The sequence below is a fragment of the Sapajus apella genome, unplaced genomic scaffold (genome assembly GCF_009761245.1).
Source record: "Sapajus apella isolate SASKATOON/1434 unplaced genomic scaffold, GSC_monkey_1.0 scaffold14, whole genome shotgun sequence".
NCBI lineage: Eukaryota > Metazoa > Chordata > Mammalia > Primates > Cebidae > Sapajus > Sapajus apella.
Window position 1 is genome coordinate 17,934,111 of NW_022436954.1, and position 6,322 is coordinate 17,940,432.

General features: G+C 44.0%; 1 long non-coding RNA gene across 1 annotated transcript; it reads right to left on the bottom strand.

The window, feature by feature from the left end:
- Nucleotides 1–4,152: 4,152 nt before the first annotated feature.
- On the bottom strand, nt 4,153–5,897 carry LOC116555077. Its single transcript, XR_004270361.1, has 2 exons — nt 5,661–5,897; nt 4,153–4,414 (listed from the first exon to the last, which is right to left on the bottom strand). It is a non-coding gene; the product is annotated as an uncharacterized LOC116555077 (long non-coding RNA).
- Between the last annotated feature and the right edge of the window lie 425 nt (nt 5,898–6,322).

The following is a 6,322-nucleotide window of genomic DNA, read 5'->3' on the forward strand; positions in this document are numbered from 1 at the left end:
GTATTTAGTGGAGATAATGATACACTCACTCATGGTGGGGCTGAGATGACAAGCCAAGCAGGCATCCCATCGCTATTAGTCCCCTTCTCTGTTTAGATATTTGTGGCTGAGGGCAATCGGGCAAATCCACCCTGACTCATTAAATGCCTGAGAAAAAACATTTCAGTGATTCTTGAGACATGGGATTGTCACTGAAAAAACAAGGATGATGCCCATAAGGAAAGGTTCTTCCCCAGGCCCTTGGTGCCTCTTCCCAAGGTGCAATAGGTGTGAGCTTCTTGAACATCTGTCTCATAATTCTGCATCTCTAGCACTAATTGCAGGGCCTGGCACACAGTAGGAAAGCAAGCTTGGTGCTTTGCCTGACTCTTGCACTAGAATGTAAGTACCATGAATGCAAGGACCTTGATTGCTCCCGGTACACACTTCGGAGTTAGACGAGCCTCGGTTCAAGTTTCAGTTCTGCCACTTGCCTTTGGGTAGCTTACTTCCATGAGCCTTGGTTTCCTTATCTGTAAAACAGCTAATGATGTCTAAGTGTTGTATGAACTGAGATAAGAGAGGCAGAGCCTAGTATGGTACCTGGCACTTTGTAAACACTCAAAAAAATATTATATTTTATTAAGAAATAATGAATGAACTCGTGGATAAAAAGAACTAGATTCAACAAACAACACACACCTCCCTCCCACACACACAATAAAAACATGCCATATCACATTTTCCTTTATGCGTATCAAGACGTTGCCCCAGGTTTTATTATAATACGAAGGTCTCTTTCCCTCTTTGTGTGGCACAGTCGTAGCAAGCTCTGATCTGTTCTTGGGATGTACAGAGTGAACAGATCACACAGTCCAGCCCATTCCACCACCCCCTCATCACCCCTCCATCCCAACACACACATGTAAGGATTCTGGTTACAAATAAAGCCAAGGTAATCTCACAGCATCTCCCCCCAAGTATATATTAACACAAATGGAATTCTTCTCTTTGCAGTGGAAGAACCAGACAGATGCCACCTTAACCAAGTGATCAGATGTCATCGATAGCAATGTGTCTTATTAACACCACCAGTAATAAGACATATTGACATGATATACTCCAATATGATGTATGGAGAAGTGTGGTGTTCTCTGAGAAACTTCAAAACCCCTGTCTAATCATGAGAAAACACTGGACAAATCCAAGCCAAGGAACAGCCTAAAAAATAACTGACCAGTACTCTTAAAAGTGTTAAGGTCACGAAAGACAAAGAAATCATGAGGAACCATCACAGATTGGAAAAGACATAAAAACTGAATGCCACATGGGACCCTGAACTGGATCTGAATAAAGTTTGTAGTTCTTTTTTTTTTTTTTTTTTTTTTTTTTTTTTTAACATCGAGGGTAGGCCGGGCGCGGTGGCTCAAGCCTGTAATCCCAGCACTTTGGGAGGCCGAGGCGGGTGGATTACGAGGTCAAGAGATCGAGACCATCCTGGTCAACATGGTGAAACCCCGTCTCTACTAAAAATACAAAAAATCAGCTGGGCATGGTGGCGCGTGCCTGTAATCCCAGCTACTCAGGAGGCTGAGGCAGGAGAATTGCCTGAACCCAGGAGGCGGAGGTTGCGGTGAGCCGAGATCGCGCCATTGCCCTCCAGCCTGGGTAACAAGAGGGAAACTTCGTCTCAAAAAAAAAAAAAAAAAAAAAAAAAAAAAAAAAAAAAAATCGAGGGTAGCCTCAAAGGGGAAAAAGATTAACAAAAGGTCCAGCCAAAAGGTTCATGGAAGACAGAAGGCTAATCCTTCTGAATTTGGCTGAACAATTGGGGATGAGGAAGATTTATGAAAAGATTAAAGTCTAAGCTCCATTTTTTTCTTTTTCCTTTTTTAACCTGAGCCAATAGTATTTTCTCTCTCTTATCCTTATCCCCTCAAATCCAACACAGAGAGAATAAATTTGAGCCACTGTATTGTAGCTTCACAGTGGCATAAGCTCCTGTATTTTCATCAGTTGTCAATATAAACATCGTATGGCATAAAATTAAATGGCTTTTTAGACATAATGTGTCATGTAAATGTAACTGCTAAACTGAGGGGTAACCCAAAGTTTAGGATTTTCTAAAAAGCGGGCCTCTTGTTCTTTAGGAAGGAGCGCACCCCACCTGGCCAATTTCAGCTAAGTTTGATTTTACAAGTTGCACAGGAGCCGAAGTAAGCCTTCACTTTGTATCTAAGCAGAACGAGGGGCCGGGAAGGGAAGGTTGCTCAGCTCATGTGGCGGTGAACAGAACCACTGCAAATACCACACGGCTTTCTCCCAGCTGCTATGATGTACTGCAGCCTTATTGTCCTGACCAAGAATGAGACCGGCTTACAAGTGTTACACAGCCACAGACACATGGGCCCTATCTAGACCTCTGAATCAGGCTCCTTAACACTGAAGCCTAAGCGTCTCTACCAGGAAAAGTCTTCTCTAAGACTCAAGTACACAGCAAGTGCTGAGACAAGATCCTTCAAGCTGGTATGTGTGTGAGTATGTGTGCGTACACACATGCTTGTACAAGTCTTCAGATGTCTAGGGCATATCTGTAGTGTTGCTCTGTGTCATTTCCATTTTCCTTCCTGGGCCCTCTACCCTCCACCCCCAATTTTTTTTTTTTTTGCCTCTCCCCACTGTGTCTTTGCCCACATCTTGTGCTTCCAGCTCCACTCTATGTAGCCTTTGACCCCCTGGCCTTTACCAGCCTCCCTGTTTCAATGTACCTGAAATGAGATGGCAACAGCTTTGGGGAAACAGAATTCATTCATTCATGCATTCACTCATACATCAGAGACTATTTGAGGTTCTGGATATACAGTAATACGACATGGACAAGATGTTTATTTTCATGGAGATTACATATTAGTGGAGAAGATAGTCAATAAACAAAAAAAGATACAAGAAAATAGCAGTAATGATGAGTGTTGTGGTGAAACTGAATCAAGATGATTGTGACAGGGATAACAGGAGGCAAGTGAGTTTGAGTGGTCAAGGAAGGGTTATCTGAAGAGGTTACCATTTAAGTTCAGCCCTAAACAATACCTGGGTGAAAAGGGTTCCAGCAAAGGGAACAGCTAGTGCAAGGACCCTAAGGCAGGCTAAAACTTGGCAGGTTGAAGAGAGAAAGATAGTATGTCTGGATGATAGTGAGTGAAGGGGTAGAGAGTGGTACCAGATTGAGTCCAGATCATGTAGGACCCTGTAAGGCACAGTATTTGGTGGGGGAAGACAATAATTCTAGACACTGGAGTAATAGAATCTAACTTACATTTTAAACAAATATTTTGGCTGCTGCTGTGTGGTGAACGGACGGAGATGGTGAAAATGGGTTGGAAGATTAGAAGCAGGGAGGTTGAGTTAAGAGGATACCACACTTAACCAGGTAAAGAATGATGATGCCTGCATTAGGGCAGTAGAGATAAGAACAGTGAATGGATTTAGAAGATATTTTAGAAGAAAAGCAGAATTTGTTGATGGGTGAGCTGTGGGAAATGAAAGAGGGGATCAAGATTGTTCACAGGTTTTTGCCTTGAGTGCACTGATGATGGCACCATTAGTTGATGTAAGGAGCCCTGGAAGAGGAGGAGATTGTGGACAGGAAGGGAAGTGTTTGACTTAGACATGTTTGTTTGAGACATTTATTAATGAGCTCTCTGAAGCCCCCATCTCATACTTTATATGTATCACTATACCAAGAACTATGAGATCCAAGACTTTGCCTTCCTTTTCAATTCCTTGTTAAGCAGGAATGAAGTGAAAGATAACTGAATAAAATACTCAGATTTTTGCAAAACACTCTTACGTTCAGAGGTTTGGTAGCAGAGCCGTATCTTCCCAGGCAGGCATAAGTAGCCAATCAGTCACCCATCAAGCCAATCAGTCACTGTGTCATATCAAGCAACGGTCCAAGGGGCAAACTAATTAAAAATTTAATCCCATGATTTTCATCTTAATCTCTTTTTCCAATTTAAAAGTTTGGTTAAATTGTAGCTGTGATCAATGCCCTCAACTATAATGTAACCAAACTTTTCATTTAGATAAATGGCTGAATAGGGTACCTATTTAGTCCATTTGTTATGAACCAATGGAGCACTGAGATATACACACTAATTACTAAAGACCACAGGCTAATTTTCAAAGCATTTTATTAGCACAAAAGCTATGTTCCTATTATCAAATGAAATGTGCTTCCTATGTTACACTCACCAGTTGTTTAAACCAGTTTCTCTTGACTTCAGTAGCCAAATTGCAATGTGCTGTGTAGGTACACAGTGCACTTGAGAAATGTCTGTACATCCCAACCCTGCACTATATCACAAGCAATAGTAAAAAGTGTACCAAAGAAGAAAATTCCACGAACTTCTCAGCTACCTGAGACTTCTGCTGCACCCTGAAAAAAAAAAAAAAAAGGCTAGAAACCACATTAAACAACTAAACCAAACTGAATGCAGGGGCTGCTATGAGGAAGGATGAACTTTGCAGCCTGTTCCAAATGCTAAGGTTAAGGAGGTTATGGCTCTGCTCACTAGGTGTGTGAGTCAGGAGATATTCATTTTGTGACCATCCTTTCCTATCATCTGTGGAGAAATTTCCACTGCTTTCAAGTATTCCAGCAACTACATGAATGCCAACATTCTTTAGTTCCTTCAAGTAAAACAGATCCTCATTTTAAAAATAAAAGTCAGCTGGATGCAGTGGCTCATGCCTGTAATCCCAGCACTTTGGGAGGCTGAGGCGGGCAGATCACAAGGTCAAGAGATTGAGCCCATCCTGGCCAATATGGTGAAAAACCCGTCTCTACTGAAAATACAAAAATTAGCTGGGCATGGTGGTGCACACCTGTAGTCCTAGTTACTCCGAAGGCTGAGGCAGGAGAATCACTTGAACCTGGGAGGCGTAGGTTGCAGGGAGCTGAGATCAAGCCACTGCACTCCAGCCTGGTGAGAGAGTGGGACTCCCAACTCAAATAAATAAAAATAAATAAATAAATAAATAAATATCAATGGCTCGGGTCCCCTGTAGCCTTTTCAACCCCTGTAACAGTACTTTCTCAATTAGATATTCACTGCTATTTCAATAAAGGGGTGAGAAGTGTGAAGAACGGGGCCTGTGATCAATGAAAACTATTCAGTAAAGACTCTTCATGTCAGACATGGCCTCAGAAACAGGAGGAAAGTTTAACAGACAGCAGGAGTGGGTGGTGGCTGGGCCCAGTGGAACGGGTAAACCTGAAAGGGGACGAAAATGGTTTTCAGGCTGCTGTGGCCCTCTCTACACACACAGTTTGTGGCCATGAAGTCCGGCTGCTAAGCATCATTGTCTGCACAGCTGCTGCACCTGCCACTTCCCTCAGCCCATTAAAAACCGGGTTCCAGGAGGTGGAGGTTGCGGTGAGCCGAGATCGCGCCATTGCACTCCAGCCTGGGTAACAAGAGCGAAGCTCCGTCTCAAAAAAAAAAAAAAAAAAAAAAAAAAAAAAAAAAAAAAAAAAAAAAAACACCGGGTTCCTGGGAGGGTTTTCATCCCCAACTTACTGGCCAAGCCTCCGAGCCACCTCCCCGTTCCAGCCCTCCCTCTCATTGGTCACCATCAAAGCCCCCTACAAGCGGGACGGCCCCTCCCCATGCCCTCCTCACCGACTAGCCGCGGCCAGCAGCCTTGGAGCGGCTCCGTCAGCTGCCCCGGAGCGGAGAAAAGGAAGAGGAAGGGCGAGAAGGAAGCAGAGACTGTCTCATATTTTTGGCTTCCAAGGGTCGCTAGGGCAACCAGAGGGGAAATGACGTAGGCTTCCATCCCGGAAGCGGAACTTGGGTGTGGGTCAAGGAGGCTGCCATGCTGTGAGTGGCGGATGAGAATTTCAGCGCTCAGGCTCTGAGTTCCAGCAAAGAGGCCTGGCAGAGAGGATAGCCTGACCATATCCCCCGCTTCTCCCTGCTACCCTCCTCCGCTCCTCCCTTCCCCTCTCCCTTTACTTTCTCTCGTTTACTAAATTAGTATTTATTGGGACCTTGCTGTGTTCTGTGCTCCAGAGCCCAGAGAATATGATGGACAAATATTTAAATGCCCTAGCTGGAAACATTGAAGGATGAACTGTCAAGACGCATTTGAACCAGAACGACTCCATCTTGAATAGGGGCTGGGTAAAAGAAGGCTGAGGCTGCATTCCCAGGAAGTTAGGCATTCTAAGTCACAGGATGAGACAAGAGGTCAGCACAAGATACAGGTCACAAAGACCCTGCTGGTAGAACCTCCCCATTGCGGCCCTCCCTCCTTAAGTATCCTTCCAGATACTTAAGCC